We start from the raw sequence: 17,238 nt of genomic DNA on the forward strand, positions 1-17,238 counted from the left end.
AGAGAGAGACAAGGAAGAATGGATGGATTCAATCAATCCTTGGAAAAATGAGTGAACCAATGAATGAGGAGACCTAGTAGGAAAAAATGTGCTGCATTCCCTCAGAGAGTCAGGTCAAATTAAGGATTGACAAGGTTTTCCACTAAGGAGGAGGCTTATTCCATTTTACCTTCTTTGTTCTCCAGGCCCACCCACAAGAGTGATGATGAGGACAGGGAGAAGAAGAGGAGAGGGTGTACCAGAATTCCCTGGTACAATTTCTCACCCAAATTGTAGCCAAATCACCTGACCTGGGACAGCTGATCTACATGCTGGACCCTAACTCCCAGTTTGACAACTCTAACATTTTAACCAAGTTTGTGAAGATGAAGGAACCAAAAATAGCCCAGTTACAGGATGGCAGGTTCCTTACAGGATGGGAGTCAGACATCAGTACCATACTGGTGTTTGGCGGTTTGATGGGTGTGTGGGGTCTTTGCCAGACTCCACCTAGCATCATGGATTCCCTACTTTACTGATATTATGGAGTTCGGTGCATTCATCATATGTGTGCATGTCACACACTAGTGGGCATCATATGTACATGTTTATCCTGTGTGTGGGTGAGTGTGTTCATGAGTTTTATAGCCCAAGTACTACAGAACATGATCAATGAAAGGGAACACTGTTTTCCAGATATGGCAGGGCAATTATTTAAATGAACTGACAAGGGTTGGATGGCATGGATAAGACCTATGAGAGTTCAAGGCATACCGAATCTAGGCATGACAAAGTAGGTGGCAGACAGAATTCTGGCAAAACTAAGTAGGTAGCTTGATGTCCAACTTACTGGAGAAGAGCAACTGAGCGGAGACACTGTTCACTAAGCAACATGCTCTAGTGGAGATCAAACATCCTTTGACTTTCAGCCCGTATGAATTAAACCATTCACAAAATGAAACCTAATTTTCTCTGATTTTGAGTATACATTTCTGTCCCTTCTTGATTAATCTACTCTTTATACTCTTAAGTCCCAATACCTCACGCTGATATCGGTCACATCTTTCCATTTGACATGGTTTTCCCTCAAGCTTCATACTGCCCCGAGATCATACAAATTTTGTCCCCTCTCCACTGCTTCCTTGAAAGCCATCTTGTCCTTTACCACACCACGCATCCCCTGTCCTTTACTCTCCAAGGGGAAAAGACCATAAATCCTGCTTTGTTTTGAGGCATGTATTTCTGTGATGCCCCATCCACCAAACACAATCCATCATTGACCAAATAACACAACATGTTAACAAATTTTTATTCTTTGAGAAAGAATAATCCATTGGAAAAGATACCAGGATTCATAGAAGACCTGAGGTATCTCTGAAAAAAACATATTCCCACAGAGAGATTTAAGTCTGCCAGTCAAAATTTGAGAATTTCACTTTAACAGATCTTCACCAAATCATAGACATAGATATGGAAGTCATTATCAAACTTGATGAAATACACAGAAGGTTTGTTGGGAACTTGGCAAATAATTTTACCTATCTCTTGGGTTCCATCTTTTTTGTTGTACTGCACTCTTTTGCCCTCCAAGGAATCCCTGCCTAATTCCAAAGTCACCTCTACTGGAGGACATTCAGGCGTGATGTGGAGGTTGCCTTCAATGGAATCATCATGATGGTGGTAAGGGTACAGGACCGGATCATTCTCGTTGACAATGTAGAAACAGTTCGTTATGGCCTGCACCTCATCTGGGACCACGCCACTCCACTCTTCCTTAGAGCCTGGCATGATGTGGAGGTTGCCTTCCAGGTAGTCATCCAGGAGGTGGTAAATGTACAATACCGGATCTTTCTTGTAGGTAATATAAAACCAGGTCTTCATGATTGGCACCTCTTCTAGAGCAATCCCGTTCCAGTCTTACTTAGAGCCATTTGTGCCCATGAATGTATGTTTCACTGCTCTGCCAACTATGGTGTTTGAGAGATGAGTGTCTGTCACCTGAGGAAATGGCACATTATTAGGCAGGATCTTCAGGTTTAAAATCCTTTCATCACTATGAAGCTCCAAGCCATAGACACAATCAATCCCATCATATTTCAACAAATAGAGAGAGGGATATGTTGGCAGTTGATCTAGAATGATGGCTTTCCAATGGGTGACTGGTTCATTGGCTTCCTTCCAGCCATGAGAAATTCTGCGGCCAACAATATTCTCCAGGGCCTCAAAAGGCTTACTAAGTTTTTGCTTCTGGAGCGATGGCCCATTCTTCTTCTGGAGATGTGGCATGCAACTCATACTGAGAGGCATCTTCATCATGGCGGGAGACTTTCTGAGATAGGCCACAGCACTCCTGTTCCACTGTCTCTTGGCTCTGTTTCTGTGCTTGGGCTTCATAGCTGCCAATCTCTGCATAGGAAGAACTCTTCAGTTTAAATCAGACACAAAGTGGTTTCCTCCACCATAAGTGCCTGCAAGGATAAGAAGGTGAGGATGTGAGGTCAAGGCTCTTTTTAGGAATAACTTTGGAGCAGGTGAAAAAGGCAGGGCTGAATAGATTTGGATACCTAAATGTAATATGTTCTTAAGAAATTAATAGGAAAATTATCAAACTCTTGTCTACAGCTCAGTATATGTGTATCAGAGACATATTCCTGCTGCAAAATGCAATTGACCTCTACTGAGAAACCTACTTCCTGACTTACTATATCAATGAGAGAGGAAGCTATGCCCATATCTAAAGTGAGAAAGAAATATCTGAACAGATGGCAAAGAATTCAAAGAACAGCCACTCCTCTCCTTACCACTCAAGCTACTGGTTAGTTGGCTGATCTATAACCACCTGCCCAAGGTCATGGCACTCCAACCACTGGCTCTCTCTATTGTGTCTCCTGATCCAGATCCAGGTTGATTACATAAAGATATTCTGTATCTTCATTAGAGAAGTGAGTACTGTGAGTCAAACTGCCAAAAGAAAGAAACATTAATCTGTGCAACAGCACCTATTAGAAATAATTATCTTTTAAAACACATATGGACAAAGAGGATCTTTGCCATTTACGTGGACTGAGGAATTGGACATGTTTAGCAAAGATAGAGTGGGGAGAATACCTGACATTAACCGTCCCCCAGCTATCAAATATAGGAGCTGTTAACGACATAAATTTTGGACCCAGATCAGATTTGAAAGAAACCTTTCTTTGACTACAGAGGTCCTAGTTGCTTCCTAAACATATTTACCAAAAGAAAATATCTTGGCTCTCTAGATTCCAACTTCTGGAAATTCGGTTGAACTGTTGTGGAGCCCAAGAGCTGAACTGACCTCCTCAGCCACCGTGAACATAGTAAGCCCACCTTCACAGAAGACTAGTGCTTCATGTGGAACAGAGTTGCCACCCCCAACCAAAGCTTTGTGACATCATCAAGGCTCTACTTATGTCATAAAACTCCTCCTAGCCAGGTTTCTTCCCTACTAACCCCCAGAAATATCCAGCATACAGGTCCTAAAATGCTGCTCATACAGCCCCATGAAGACCCAAAATAAAAACCCCAATCTTCTTCCCAATTACTTGAGTCATATTTTCCAAGCAACTCAACCCCTTTATGTGTTTTGTTTTTCTGTAAAATAATTTTTGGTCTGAGTCAACAACTCACATGAATGTTTTTTTTCCCTAGCTCCAATGTCCTCATTGGTTATTTTCTATTGATTTTTCCATTACTTCATAATAATAATTATCAAACTTTCCACTTCTCTTCCTCCTCCCACATTCTTCTTGCTGCGCAAATAAACCTCTCCACTCAAACACCAGTCCAAATAGAGGGCAGGGTACTTTGAGCTGTGGGAAGTCCAAGCCCACCCTTCATCCATCCAGATTTAGCAAGGTATGCATCCACAAAAAATATGATCACAAAAAGCCAGTGTATGATATGCAGACAATTGCAAGTGCCATTAGCTTTGGCTTCTCTGTCTGGCACAATTGTCAGCCACATTCAGAGCTTCCAGTTTGATCCCATGTTCTTTCATTCCCAGGTCACTGGATTAGTTGAAATCCCCTTAGTTCAGGCACAGTGTCTCATAGTGTGGACCAAGCCCTTATATTCCTGACATCCTTGCTCTTTTTCTCCATCCATCTGCTCTTCCACTGGAGCTTGGAAGCTCCATCTAGTTTTCTGATTTTGACCCTGACTTGATCTCCATCATTTGCCAAACAAAAGTTCCATGGTGTTTTTCAAGATAGTCAGTCATCAGTCTGACTATGGGACAAGGCACACATAGTTCCTAGGGACATGTCACAGTGCGGTCAACTTCTCCTCCCTGCTTAAGTACCTAGAGAGGGTCACCCTATGGCCTTCTGAGAACCACTCGAGAGATATCGATCTTGACATCCCCAGAATGGCCCCATAAATTGAGATATCATCAGTGTATGTGCATTAACTTGTGTGTGTTTGTGTGTGTGTATTTAAATCACAATAACAAATGGATTGTAATATTGAAGTTTCTTCTCTTCTTGAGAAGAATATTTGCTACAGAAACACTCTCACAGTAATAGTGAGAGTGTAAACTATCTAAGAAAGGAGAAATAACTGGAGGAATACCCCAGGAGTTAGGCTCAGTGTCCCAGGAATTACGCCCAAGGAAAGTCAATGAACTCAGTGATGGAAGATAAAACCCAGCCTAAATAAAACCCTAAATCATTTAGGTGGAACATGAGATACTCTTACAACAGTTACAAGAGGTCTAAAATGCCTGGACTGGAACATAAGGGGAACACAATGAGGTGGAGCTGAGAGTGCATGGCAAACTGATTGGATCTGGCAAAAATTATGTAAGCATACCAAGGAATCCACCAGTGGGACAAAACCCTAAGAAATCTGTATGACAACATATCATGTTGAACATAATGAGATTTATAGACAAAGGAAAGATCTTAATTATGTCACTGTCACACAGGTGATGATGAACCAGTTCCATCGTAGAGTGACTCCCTGCTGTGTTTAAGATAACCTGTCAATTCTGTCTAGTCAGTTACAAGGAAATTTGCATTAATTGCACAGATTAACTATCACCATCATTTACTGCACAATCAAAGGCAAGGCAAAGAAATCATAGACATGTTGTTGAATGCTGATGATGTTATTGGGAGTTTTGATGGGTTTATTTCTTAAAGGGAAATCATCGGTGACTCTCATGCATGAAGCAGATCCTTTCTCTGTGATGTTACCTGAATAGCCACTGAGATACCAGCCCATTGAGTTGTGGTCTCTCTCTCTTTTAAAAAGCACCTTCTACCTTCAGCTTGATCTCTTGCTTGAGCTTCCCTTCCGGCTACTAGGCTCCTTTTCTGATCCTGCAGAGGGCTTTTGTCAGGGATTGTGATCTCTAAGTTTTTCCCCTTTCAAGAACTTATCATTCTATTAATCACAATTCTAAACTGCTGTGGGAGTTTGTTTCTGACTTATGCCTTCACATGTGATACAAGCGACCTGTGTGTATAGGGTCTTCTCTCTGTTCATGTGGGGAAGGCATGGCAGCAGGAGTAGATGGCTGCTCATTCTCTGTAAGGAAATCAGTAAACAGTGGGGACCAAGTACAAGGATGTCCTGAAATATTAAGTCTTGTCCTTTCAAGGCTCCAAAGCCTCCAGCTAGGTTCAGGGTCACGACAATCTCCAAAACCCACCGAGCATGAAGTATTCAGAACCAGAAGCCTGTGTGTGCCATATCACATAAATTCATCGTGAGTACACCAATCTGTTTTTTTTTCATTCTAAATTATTTTGTCCCATCAGAACGATCTATATTACCAATTAACCAAATTTGCTGCATCTTTGGTGTCCTAGAATTGCTTTAAATTGTTGCTGGGACAGTCTTACAAACCTTCCTGTGCTGTTATGAGACCTTAAGGGGACAGCACTTATTTCAGAAATCAAAGGCAGTTGGGTTCAATCCTATGGTTAGCTGTTAGCTAGGCACCGGAAGGATGGATTTGACTAAGAAAGGGAGACAGCATACATGGAGGCAGGTAACCTTTCCTTTGCAAAATGACCCATTTTCAGGTCTTACCTCAGGCTCTTCTCTTCTCCTAATCTTGGTTTTTTTATTAGTTTAGGAGAAGAATTAAAACTCCATTTAAAGTATCTGTGAACCCGAATGAGTTAAGTATGTGTGACCAACTTGATGTCTGCCTGTCTGTCAACAGGGCCAGAGTTCAGGGGCATCTGATGCATAGCACAGGAATGTCAGCCATCAATCTCTGGTCCACCTAACTCTACAGCATTAGAGTTGTCATGGTTGCTCATCTGATCTTCCTCATATGATCTCCATCCACAGAGATGTCAGAAAAATCCTCCCCTGAGAGTGCAAGTTCTTTACAAATGAAAGATTGTACAACAGAAGACACATGGGAGATTTATAGGGGCAAGCTGTTGAAAGGATAAAGTGACAGAAGAAGTTTATTGATTAATTAAAGAAAGAATCCGCTTCAGCTGATAGGTTAGAACATAGGTAGGTGGAGTAAACAAAATAGAATGCCGGGAGGAAGAGGTAGTGAGCTCAGAGAAGCCATGCTCCCCTCTCCCCGGCAGATGCCATAGCTCTGCTCTCTGAGGCAGATGTCGATGCAGCCAGCCACCATGTCAGACATGCTGAATTTTTCCTGGTAAGTGCACCTCGTTATACTACACTGATTATTAGAAATGGGTTAAAATGCTGAATCTAATGGGCCAGCAGTGTTTAAAAGAATACAGATTTTGTGTATTTATTTCAGGCATAACCTTCAGGCGGCCATGGTGCTGGGGACACAGTCTCGCTGCTCAAATAACTACAGAATGGCTTGCAGCCTTGTGGACAACTGAATCCACTGAAAGCCTGAGAAAGCTTGGGAAAGAGTAAAGCATGTTTTCTTGGTAGCAGCGATTTCTCGGTCTGTTCTGCTTGCTAGAAGAAAGCAAGGGCTCTCATCTAAAAGAGGCTTGCTGACTCAGCTTCAGCTGCAAAACCCTGCAGCCCTTAAGAGGTCCTGCCACAAAACATTTAAATGGTGTTGATTAAAGCCAACTGAATGCTTGTATGTTTTCAGCAGTAGTAGGAAAAAAAAAAACTGTGTTGTTTTAAAATGCCGGCTTTCTGGGCCAACCTGCCTGGGCAAACTCTGACTGTTTGAGGAAGGAGGGCCAGCTACAGAAAGAGGTCTTGAGTGTTGTCTGTTGAGGCCTCTTTGATGGCAAGGACCTTGAAACACTGTAGACTTGTGGCACTGAATGCGGCTCTGTTCGGTACCTTAGCCACAAGGTTGGAATGGCAGAAAGCTAAGGAATGGGCTACATCTGGCCAGCAAAGCCACGGCTTTAGTCCTACTGAGATTGCTTGGTAAATGAAAGACTCATGTGGTCAGAAAAACAGAGAGAGAAATAGAGTAAAGAGAGATTCAAGAAAAAGAAAATTTTTAAATGATTTACAGTGTGTTAAAAATATGTGCAGGCTAAAATTTGAAGTTCTTAAAGTTAAAAAAAGGAAGAGAGTTGTTGGGTGTGGTAGTACACACCTGTAAACGCAACACATGGGAGGCAGAGGGAGATTGACCTCTGTACCTTCAAGGTGAGTTAGCACATGCGTTTAATCCCAGTGCCTTGAAGGCAGAGACAAACAGATCTTTGTGAGTTCAATGTGTAGTAGCATACACCTTTAATCCCAATGCCTGAAAGGCAGAAAGAGGCAGATCTCTGAGACTTCAAGGACAGACAGGTATACAGAGTTATTCCAGGTCAAAGATACAGAGAACCTGTCTCAAAAGGCAAAAAATAAAAAGGAAAAATAAACAAAATAGAGGTTAAATTGAAGCGCACAAAGATGGAAAATTCACAGCGAATTTTGATATTGTATGCTATTATGCTCTTTTTGAATCATTTGAATTTTGAGGCAGTAGCAATAGCTGCTAAAAGATGTTTCTTTATAAAAGCTGCTGAAATAATCCAACATAGATATTTTGAAAATGCCTTGACTTTGAAATTTGGATCTAAGGACATGATGCTTTGGAAAGGAGTTTCTATTTTGTTTTCACAGAGGGTGATAGTCTGTGGATGCCTCTATCCTAATATGGTAGGATGGACCACGCCCTACTTAAAGGTTGCTGTGAACACCTTTAAAAAATTGCTTCGCTCAACTGCCAAGTGAGATAAATCAATAATGATGCCACCATTCAGCAGGAAGCATTTTGGAGAGAAAAAACTGCACCCACGTTCCCAATATGGCTTATAAACGTTCTTTTACATTTAAAGTGGGATGTGATATAGCTATGAATATTTGCATTAGTATAGATTTTGCTTTACTGATAGAGATTTTAGGTCAATTTTGTTATATGTATATGCATTTTTGATCCTCATTAAGGTATTGTGATTGTGTAGTTCATTTAAAAATATAATGTATATAGGTTATTAATGGATAATCATTAATAATAGTCAAGTTTGTAGTCATGTTAGTTAGATTTTCAAGCTACATAGAGATATATATATTTCAGTTAGATAGGCATCATTCATATCTCTCTAGATTACAAAACAGGCTATTTAATGTTTTAGTACCTTAGGGTTTTTCATGACAGTGAGACACTCTACTCTTGGCAGCACATATCTACTTCAGGAAGAAGATGGGCATCAAAGAGGATCCTTATGGAGTTTGATAGCCATTTGGGGGAGAAACTGCTCTTGCCTGGATTGTTGCATAAACTGTACACAGAAAACACTCAGAGAGAGGACTACTGAACTTGCCTAAAGGTGAGATGATCTTTTCGTGTTCCTGATTCAGGAAAGGGTCAGCAAAACATTTTTCAAGACAAGCAGATAGTGACTGCCTTTGAAATTTCCTGCTTCATGGAAATGTCTGCTGGAAACTATGGGCCTGTAGGCTGAGGATGGAAACAGCAACGGTACAGAGGAACTTTGGGAGACTGTCCAGGCAGCGAGATGTCTCTGTCATTTCTAGAGTTTGAAAATGGCTTACTTTTTGTTTGCTTAGGTAATACTGTATTATTCTGGAGTCTCTGATGGTGGTGAAGAATAGATAGATAGTTATAGTTTTCCATTGTTATGATAAAAGATAAAATAGATATAAATATTGTAACTGTAATTCTTGCTTGATAACTGTTTTGTTATATGTAATTTTGCTATGTTAAAGTTAAAGATTCCGTTCTTGTTTAAACAGAAATAGGAGTAATGATGGAGTATAGGTCATTGGTTAATTAAATAAAGAAACTGTTTGGCCTGAAAGGTTAGAACATAGGTGGGTGGAATAAACATAAGAGAATGCTGGGAGGAATAGGAATTGAGCTTAGAGATGCCATGCACCTCTCCCATGGGCAGAAATTGTAGCTCTGCACTCTGAGGCAGATGGCGATACAGCCAGCCACCAGGTCAGACATGCTAAATCTTTCCTTCTAAGCACACCTCGTGCTGCAACATACATTATTAGACATGGGTTAAGAGGCTGAAAATAATGGGGCAGGCAGTGTTTAAATGAATAGTTTTGTGTTGTTATTTCGGAGCATAACCTTACAAGGCGGCCCCATGGGGATGCAGCCCTGCTGCTCAAATTTCTACAATCAATGGGGAAATGGAAGAAGGGAAGAAAGAGGAGAGAGAGACAAGGAAGAATGGATGAATTCAATCATTCCTTGGAAAAATGAGTGAACCAATGAATGAGGAGACCTAGTAGGAAAAAATGTGCTGCATTCCCTCAGAGAGTCAGGTCAAATTAAGGATTGACAAGGTTTTCCACTAAGGAGGAGGCTTATTTCATTTTACCTTCTTTGTGCTCCAGGCCCACCCACAAGAGTGATGATGAGGACAGGGAGAAGAAGAGGAGAGGGTGTACCAGAATTCCCTGGTACAATTTCTCACCCAAATTGTAGCCAAATCACCTGACCTGGGACAGCTGATCTACATGCTGGACCCTAACTCCCAGGTTGACAACTCTAACATTTTAACAAAGTTTGTGAAGATGAAGGAAACAAAAATTGCCCAGTTACATGTTGGCAGGTTCCTTACAGGATGGGAGTCAGACATCAGTACCATACTGGTATTTGGCGGTTTGATGGGTGTGTGGGGTCTTTACCAGACACCAGCTAGCATCATGGATTCCCTACTTTACTGATATTATGGAGTTCGGTTCATTCATCATATGTGTGTATGTCAAACACTAGTGGGCATCATATGTACATGTTTATCCTGTGTGTGGGTGAGTGTGTTCATGAGTTTTATAGCCCAAGTACTACAGAACATGATCAATGAAAGGGAACACTGTTTTCCAGATATGGCAGGGCAATTATTTAAATGAACTGACAAGGGTTGGATGGCATGGATAAGACCTATGAGAGTTCAAGGCATACCGAATCCAGGCATGACAAAGTAGGTGGCAGACAGAATTCTGGCAAAACTAAGTAGGTAGCTTGATGTCCAACTTACTGGAGAACAGCAACTGAGCGGAGACACTTTTCACTAAGCAACATGCTCTAGTGGAGATCAAACATCCTTTGACTTACAGCCAGTACGAATTAAACCATTCATCAAATGAAAACTAATTTTCTCTGATTTTGAGTATACATTTGTGTCCCTTCCTGATTAATCTACTCTTTATCCTCTTAAGTCCCAATACCTCACGCTGATATCGGTCACATCTTTCCATTTGACATGGTTTTCCCTCAAGCTTCATACCGCCCAGAGATCATACAACTTTTTGTCCCCTCTCCACTGCTTCCTTGACAGCCATCTTGTCCTTTACCACACCACGCTTCCCCCGTCTTTTAATCTCCAAGGGAAAAGACCATAAATCCTGCTTTGTTTTGAGGCATGTATTTCTGTGATGCCCCATCCACCAAACACAATCCATCATTGACCAAATAACACAACATGTTAACAAATTTTTATTCTTTGAGAAAGAATAATCCATTGGAAAAGGTACCAGGATTCATAGAAGACCTGAGGTATCTCTGAAAAAACACATTCCCAAAGAGAGAATTAAGTCTGCCCCTCAAAATTTGAGAATTTCAATTTAACAGATCTTCACCAAATCATAGACATAGATATGGAAGTCATTATCAAACTTGATGAAATACACAGAAGGTTTGTTGGGAACTTGGCAAATAATTTTACCTATCTCTTGGGTTCCATCTTTTTTGTTGTACTGCACTCTTTTGCCCTCCAAGGAATCCCTGCCTAATTTCAAAGTCAGCTCTACTGGAGGACATTCAGGCGTGATGTGGAGGTTGCCTTCAATGGAATCATCATGATGGTGGTAAAGGTACAGGACCGGATCATTCTCGTTGACAATGTAGAAACAGTTCGTTATGGCCTGCACCTCATCTGGGACCACGCCAATCCACTCTTCCTTAGAGCCTGGCAGATGTGGAGGTTGTCTTCCAGGTAGTCATCCAGGAGGTGGTAAATGTACAAGACCGGATCTTTCTTGTAGGTAATATAAAACCAGGTCTTCATGATTGGTACCTCTTCTAGGACCATCCCGTTCCAGTCTTTCTTAGAGAGATTTGTGCCCATGAATGTATGTTTCACTGCTCTGCCAACTATGGTGTTTGAGAGATGAGTGTCTGTCACCTAGGAAATGGCACATTATTAGGCAGGATCTTCAGGTTTAAAATCCTTTCATCACTATGAAGCTCCAAGCCATAGACACAATCAATCCCATCATATTTCAACAAATAGAGAGAGGGATATGTTGGCAGTTGATCTAGAATGATGGCTTTCCAATGGGTGACTGGTTCATTGGCTTCCTTCCAGCCATGAGAAATTCTGCGGCCAACAATATTCTCCAGGGCCTCAAAAGGCTTACTAAGTTTTTGCTTCTGGAGCGATGGCCCTTCTTCTGGAGATGTGGCATGCAACTCATACTAAGAGGCATCTTCATCAGGTGGGAAACTTTCTGAGATAGGCCACAGCACTCCTGTTCCACTGTCTCTTGGCTCTGTTTCTGTGCTTGGGCTTCATAGCTGCCAATCTCTGCATAGGAAGAACTCTTCAGTTTAAATCAGACACAAAGTGGTTTCCTCCACCATAAGTGCCTGCAAGGATAAGAAGGTGAGGATGTGAGGTCAAGGCTCTTTTTAGGAATAACTTTGGAGCAGGTGAAAAAGGCAGGGCTGAATAGATTTGGATACCTAAATGGAATATGTTCTTAAGAAATTAATAGGAAAATTATCAAACTCTTGTCTACAGCTCAGTATATGTGTATCAGAGACATATTCCTGCTGCAAAATGCAATTGACCTCTACTGAGAAACCTACTTCCTGACTTACTATATCAATGAGAGAGGAAGCTATGCCTATACCTAAAGTGAGAAAGAAATATCTGAACAGATGGCAAAGAATTCAAAGAACAGCCACTCCTCTCCTTACCACTCAAGCTACTGGTTAGTTGGCTGATCTATAACCACCTGCCCAAGGTCATGGCACTCCAGTCCACTGGCTCTCTCTATTGTGTCTCCTGATCCAGATCCAGGTTGATTACATAAAGATATTCTGTATCTTCATTAGAGAAGTGAGTACTGTGAGTCAAACTGCCAAAAGAAAGAAACATTAATCTGTGCAACAGCACCTATTAGAAATAATTATCTTTTAAAACACATATGGACAAAGAGGATCTTTGCCATTTAAGTGGACTGAGGAATTGGACATTTTTAGCAAAGATAGAGTGGGGAGAATACCTGACATTAACCGTCCCCCAGCTATCAAATATAGGAGCTGTTAACGAAATAAATTTTTGACCCAGAGCAGATTTGAAAGAAACCTTTCTTTGACTACAGAGGTCCTAGTTGCTTCCTAAACATATTTAACAAAAGAAAATATCTTGGCTCTCTAGATTCCAACTTCTGGAAATTCGGTTGAACAGTTGTGGAGCCCAAGAGCTGAACTGACCTCCTCAGCCACCGTGAAGATAGTAAGCCCACCTTCACAGAAGACTAGTGCTTCATGTGGAACAGAGTTGCCACGCCCAACCAAAGCTTTGTGACATCATCAAGGCTCTACTTATGTCATAAAACTCCTCCTAGCCAGGTTTCTTCCCTACTAACCCCCAGAAATATCCAGCATACAGGTCCTAAAATGCTGCTCATACAGCCCCATGAAGACCCAAAATAAAAACCCCAATCTTCTTCCCAATTACTTGAGTCATATTTTCCAAGCAACTCAACCCCTTTATGTGTTTTTTTTTTTTCTGTAAAATAATTTTTGGTCTGAGTCAACAACTCACATGAATGTTTTTTTTCCTAGCTCCAATGTCCTCATTGGTTATTTTCTATTGATTTTTCCATTACTTCATAATAATAATTATCAAACTTTCCACTTCTCTTCCTCCTCCCACATTCTTCTTGCTCCGCAAATAAACCTCTCCACTCAAACACCAGTCCAAATAGAGGGCAGGGTACTTTAGCTGTGGGAAGTCCAAGCCCACCCTTCATCCATCCAGATTTAGCAAGGTATGCATCCACAAAAAATATGATCACAAAAAGCCAGTGTATGATATGCAGACAATTGCAAGTGCCATTATCTTTGGCTTCTCCGTCTGCCCCAATTGTCAGCCACATTCAGAGCTTCCAGTTTGATCCCATGTTCTTTCATTCCCAGGTCACTGGATTAGTTGAAATCCCCTTAGTTCAGGCACAGTGTCTCATAGTGTGGACCAATCCCTTATATTCCTGACATCCTTGCTCTTTTTCTCCATCCATCTGCTCTTCCACTGGAGCTTGGAATCTCCATCTAGGTTTCTGATTTTGACCCTGACTTGATCTCCATCATTTGCCAAACAAAAGTTCCATGGTGGTTTTCAAGATAGTCAGTCATCAGACTGACTATGGGACAAGGCACACATAGTTCCTAGGGACATGTCACAGTGCGGTCAACTTCTCCTCCCTGCTTAAGTACCTAGAGAGGGTCACCCTATGGCCTTCTGAGAACCACTCGAGAGATATCGATCTTGACATCCCCAGAATGGCCCCATAAATTGAGATATCATCAGTGTATGTGCATTAACTTGTGTGTGTTTGTGTGTGTGTATTTAAATCACAATAACAAATGGATTGTAACATTGAAGTTTCTTCTCATCTTGAGAAGAATATTTGCTACAGAAACACTCTCACAGTAATAGTGAGAGTGTAAACTATCTAAGAAAGGAGAAATAACTGGAGGAATCCCCCAGGAGTTAGGCTCAGTGTCCCAGGAATTACGCCCAAGGAAAGTCAATGAACTCAGTGATGGAAGATAAAACCCAGCCTAAATAAAACCCTAAATCATTTAGGTGGAACATGAGATACTCTTACAACAATTACAAGAGGTCTAAAATGCCTGGACTGGAACATAAGGGGAACAAAGTGACATGGAGCTGAGAGTGCATGGCAAAACTGATTGGATCTGGCAAAAATTATGTAAGCATACCAAGGAAACCACCAGTGGGACAAAACCCTAAGAAATCTGTATGACAACATATCATGTTGAACATAATGAGATTTATAGACAAGGAAAGATCTTAATTATGTCACTGTCACACAGGTGATGATGAACCAGTTCCATCGTAGAGTGACTCCCTGCTGTGTTTAAGATAACCTGTCAATTCTGTCTAGTCAGTTACAAGGAAATTTGCATTAATTGCACAGATTAAGTATCAGCATCATTTACTGCACAATCAAAGGCAAGGCAAAGAAATCATAGACATGTTGTTGAATGCTGATGATGTTATTGGGAGTTTTGATGGGTTTTTTTCTTAAAGGGATATCATCGGTGACTCTCATGCATGAAGCAGATCCTTTCTCTGTGATGTTTCCTGAATAGCCATTGAGATACCAGCCCATTGAGTTGTGGTCTCTCTCTCTTTTACAAAGCAACTTCTACCTTCAGCTTGATCTCTTGCTTGAGCCTCCCTTCTGGCTACTAGGCTCCTTTTCTGATCCTGCAGAGGGCTTTTGTCAGGGATTGTGATCTCTAAGTTTTTCCCCTTTCAAGAACTAATCATTCTATTAATCACAATTCTAAACTGCTGTGGGAGTTTGTTTGTGACTTATGCCTTCACATGTGATACAAGCGACCTGTGTGTATAGGGTCTTCTCTCTGTTCATGTGGGGAAGGCATGGCAGCAGGAGTAGATGGCTGCTCATTCTCTGTTTGGAAATCAGTAAACAGTGGGCACCAAGTACAAGGATGTCCTGAAATATTAAGTCTTGTCCTTTCAAGGCCCCAAAGCATCCAGCTAGGTTCAGGGTCACGACAATCTCCAAAACCCACCGAGCATGAAGTATTCAGAACCAGAAGCCTGTGTGTGCCATATCACATAAATTCATCGTGAGGACACCAATTTTTTTTTTTAATTCTAAATTATTTTTTCCCATCAGAACGATCTATATTACCAATTAACCAAATTTGCTGCATCTTTGGTGTCCTAGAATTGCTTTAAATTGTTGCTGGGACAGTCTTACAAACCTTCCTGTGCTGTTATGAGACCTTAAGGGGACAGCACTTATTTCAGAAATCAAAGGCAGTTGGGTTCAATTCTATGGTTAGCTGTCAGCTAGACACTGGAAGGATGGATTTGACTGAGAAAGGGAGACAGCATACATTGAGGCAGGTAACCTTTCCTTTGCAAAATGACCCATTTTGAGGCCTTACTTCAGGCTCTTCTCTTCTCCTAATCTTGGTTTTTTTATTAGTTTAGGAGAAGAATTAAAACTCCATTTAAAGTATCTGTGAACCTGAATGAGTTAAGTATGTGTGACCAACTTGATGTCTGCCTGTCTGTCAACAGGGCCAGAGTTCAGGGGCATCTGATGCATAGCACAGGAATGTCAGCCATCAATCTCTGGTCCACCTAACTCTACAGCATTAGAGTTGTCATGGTTGCTCATATGATCTTCCTCATATGATCTCCATCCACAGAGATGTCAGAAAAATCCTCCCCTGAGAGTGCAAGTTCTTTACAAATGAAAGATTATACAACAGAAGACACATGGGAGATTTATATGTGCAAGCTGTTGAAAGGATAAAGTGACAGAAGAAGTTTATTGATTAATTAAAGAAAGAATCCGCTTCAGCTGATAGGTTAGAACATAGGTAGGTGGAGTAAACAAAATAGAATGCTGGGAGGAAGAGGTAGTGAGCTCAGAGAAGCCATGCTCCCCTCTCCCCGGCAGATGCCATAGCTCTGCTCTCTGAGGCAGATGTCGATGCAGCCAGCCACCATGTCAGACATGCTGAATTTTTCCTGGTAAGTGCACCTCGTTATACTACACTGATTATTAGAAATGGGTTAAAATGCTGAATCTAATGGGCCAGCAGTGTTTAAAAGAATACAGTTTTTGTGTATTTATTTCAGGCATAACCTTCATGCGGCCATGGTGCTGGGGACACAGTCTCGCTGCTCAAATAACTACAGAATGGCTTGCAGCCTTGTGGACAACTGAATCCACTGAAACCCTGAGAAAGCTGGGGAAAGAGTAAAGCATGTTTTCTTGGTAGCAGCGATTTCTCGGTCTGCTCTGCTTGCTAGAAGAAAGCAAGGGCTCTCATCTAAAAGAGGCTTGCTGAATCAGCTTCAGCTGCAAAACCCTGCAGCCCTTAAGAGGTCCTGCCAGAAAACATTTAAATGGTGTTGATAAAAGCCAACTGAATGCTTGTATGTTTTCAGCAGTAGCAGGAAAAATAACTGTGTGGTTTTAAAATGCTGGGATTCTGGGCCATCCTGCCTGGGCAAACTCTGACTGTTTGAGGAAGGAGGGCCAGCTACAGAAAGAGGGCTTGAGTGTTGTCTGTTGCAGCCTCTTTGGTGGCAAGGACCTTGAAACACTGTAGACTTGTGGCACTGAATGCGGCTCTGTTCGGTACCTCAGCCACAAGGTTGGAATGGCAGAAAGCTAAGGAATGGGCTACATCTGGCCAGCAAAGCCACGGCTTTAGTCCTACTGAGATTGCTTTGTAAATGAAAGACTCATGTGGTCAGAAAAAACAGAGAGAGAAATAGAGTAAAGAGAGATTCAAAGACAAAGAAATTTTTTAAATTATTTACAGTGTGTTAAAAATATATGCAGGCTAAAATTTGAAGTTCTTAAAGTTAAAAAAAGGAAGAGAGTTGTTGGGTGTGGTAGTACACACCTGTAAACCCAACACATGGGAGGCAGAGGGAGATTGACCTCTGTACCTTCAAGGTGAGGTAGCACACGCCTTTAATCCCAGTGCCTTGAAGGCAGAGACAAACAGATCTTTGTGAGTTCAATGTGTAG

Source organism: Microtus pennsylvanicus, chromosome Y (assembly GCF_037038515.1).
Source record: "Microtus pennsylvanicus isolate mMicPen1 chromosome Y, mMicPen1.hap1, whole genome shotgun sequence".
NCBI classification, from domain to species: Eukaryota; Metazoa; Chordata; class Mammalia; order Rodentia; family Cricetidae; genus Microtus; species Microtus pennsylvanicus.